The sequence below is a fragment of the Pteropus vampyrus genome, unplaced genomic scaffold (assembly GCF_000151845.1).
Source record: "Pteropus vampyrus isolate Shadow unplaced genomic scaffold, Pvam_2.0 Scaffold133, whole genome shotgun sequence".
In the NCBI taxonomy this organism is placed as follows: domain Eukaryota; kingdom Metazoa; phylum Chordata; class Mammalia; order Chiroptera; family Pteropodidae; genus Pteropus; species Pteropus vampyrus.
In genome coordinates, this window is record NW_011888914.1 from 5047792 (window position 1) to 5050691 (window position 2900).

The 2900-nt window shown below is 35.1% G+C and overlaps 1 pseudogene; it reads left to right on the forward strand.

Moving 5' to 3' along the window:
• The first annotated feature begins 2663 nt into the window (after positions 1–2663).
• On the forward strand, positions 2664–2782 carry LOC111744361 (annotated as a pseudogene).
• The last annotated feature ends 118 nt before the right edge of the window (positions 2783–2900 follow it).

The following is a 2900-nucleotide window of genomic DNA, read 5'->3' on the forward strand; positions in this document are numbered from 1 at the left end:
TCTGATTCCATTTTGACATAAGTTAGCACTCTGGCGGCAATTTTAGGATTTCCGAACACTAGAAAATAGTTAAATTGCTCTCTGTAACCATAAAGACCTCAAAATCAAACTGTTTTGGGAGACCAGTGACAACAGCAGCAACTGAGTATCAGACTAGTTCAAATACCACGTTTGGTTTGCAGTCTTCTAGATAGATCTCAAGGTATTCCACAGGAATCATGCCTGTTTTCTGCCAACATTTTTACTACTGTGGATGGCTCTACAGACCACCAGTTCTCAGCAACCATGCCAATGGCTTGCTTAGCTTTATTTCTCAGTTTTCCTTTTATCAGCTAAATCTAGAAAGATCTGTTTTGGCAGTGCACTTTACTGCACAAATTATACCCTAATAGGATGGCTACAGAATGGTTGTGCAGTTTAATGGGAAAAACTCAACACATGCATAGGAGAGTGCTGTGGGCAGAGCAACTATCAGCAAGAGGATATGGTTTTGCTCCTTTCATTCTGTTACCAACCTTTCTCAGCCTTCATTAAATAAATCTCTCATCCTTTGGGCATGTGTATGGGCTTAATAATCACAGGGGAGTAAAGGAACATTTATGAAGCCCTGAGAATTAACTGACTTGCCAATGAGAAGTGGTCTCATATTTTCCATCCAGGATGCATTACATCAGAATAGAGCAATCATCAGTCTCTGTTTACCTCCTTTGTGAAATCCTCCTAGGGCACGAAGTGTATGAAGCAACTTGTAAAACACTGTTTTTATCAGCATTTAAAATATCATTTAAGCTGCAACTAGTAAATTTTTTTTAAATTTCTTCTGCATGCAAGTTACTAATTTTCTATACTGGAACAGTGCTTTTTCACTATAGACAATGTCTGAAAAACATCTTAACATGCCAGAAATGTGTTCAGCCAGTACATTTGCTTTAAACTCATCAGGCCCAAGGTTGGCAAAAAATCCAATGCTTTTTGTGGAACAAGTGGTCCACTTACACGCTCATTTCTAGCACAAACTTCTTGATACCAGACAAAAATAGCTTTAAAACATACTTTACATTCACTTCTGTTTTAAGTCCCAGAGTCCCTTTAACTTGCACTTCAATTTTGGCTCTATCTTTTCAAAAACATCAACAGTGTAGACTGTAACTAGTCTCTCTCTCAACAGTGATGCTCAATTCCTGTTATTTCTTCTTTCTTGTGGCTACAATCTATTGCTTCTAATGTCTTCATTTTCTTCTATGAAAACTGCTGGCATGTCATCTTTCCCCCACTTAGCCATGAGAGTAGGATAAATTGTATGTACGCATGTATGCAGAATTTAGGTAACAAATGTTAGTCACCAGATGGCTTAGGCTAGGTGCCAATGATTTTTCTCCTTATACACAAATGTATTTGACTGTAATGTGGGGAAAAAGAAAAGTCAAAAAGATGTAATTATTAAAGTGAAGGAAGTATTACAGTCTGTAAATAGGCCATGCCTATAAAAAAAATGTGAAGCAGGAAATAGTTAACACAATAGCCACATTGTTACGACTGAATCATAGCCTCAGAGTATTCCACTAATTGAAACTGGAGCATTAGATAAAAATACTAGGAAGGCCTGAAGAAGCACATATACAAAGATAAAATTCATGCTCATCAGAAACTGACAAAAACAGCATTTTCCTTTAATTATTGAGAAACAGCTGCACATAATTAAAACAAAGCTATCTAGTCGGATATGGTTTAAAATTGTTTACTGGGAGGAAAAACAAAGTAATAAGGGAGGGACGTATAGCCAGCATATATTGTAGAGCACAGAAGGGTCCTCCAACCACAGTTACCACATCCACTTTGTGTCGATAATGTGTCAAGAACTGAGAATTAACTCAAGCCTCATCTGAAGTCCAAAATTATATATATGTATACATGATTATGTTTATAAACAATACATGCACATACACATGTCTGTATATATAGAGACTAGTTACAGCCAACAGAAATTTCACTATTTTAAAATTAAAGGGATGCAGTCATGCTGAATGTCATGAAATTCCACGTACATCTATAAAAACTATGTATGAAGAGTGTTCTAATGAATTGTAATGACTTGATTTTAATTGTAAAATTCTTTGGTCTCCTCTTTTCCTTAGTAAAACCTACATATCTGGTATAATAAATCAAGGAAATAATCAAGGAAGTAGATATTATACTACCTCCAGATATCCACATCCACCTTAATAATGCATTGTACATGTTAAACTTTACCAGCAATGACAATTAGAGTACCTGGGCTGAAACCACTGCAAATGTTCATTGAAACGACATTTACAAATTAAGGAATTACCTACAACACTGTGTTTTTAAAAGATTTAATATATCACAATTTTCCTTGTTTATGACTTTCATTCTTTTATAAGACAGCTCAATTTTATTGTTGCTTCTCTTTTTATGAGCCAGTCACTGAAGATGTTACAATAGTAGTCCCAAAATTGCATGAATTTGTATGTACCATCTACTGAATAAAGAAATTTTAACAAACTTCTATTCTTTAATAATAAATATCGATTACTGAGGCCAAGTAATATTTCTTTATTTTTCCATCACCCATTTCTTTTTCCCTTAACAACTTATGAGAATAAACTGTTGTTTATAACTTTTTTTTAAATAGAGAGAATTTTGTCTAAGGCCATGCTACCCTGAACAAGCCCAATTCTGTCTGATCTTGGAAGCTAAGCAGGGTCAGGCCTGGTTAGTACTTGGATGAGACACCACCTAGGAAGACCAGGTGCTATAGGTGAAAAAAATAAAATAAAAAAATAAGGGATTGTAAGCTGACAAGGTCCTTGCAATCTGTGAGGTCAACCAAGGGTTGCCGTGCCTAAAAAATAATAAAATAAATAAAATAAAATAAAATA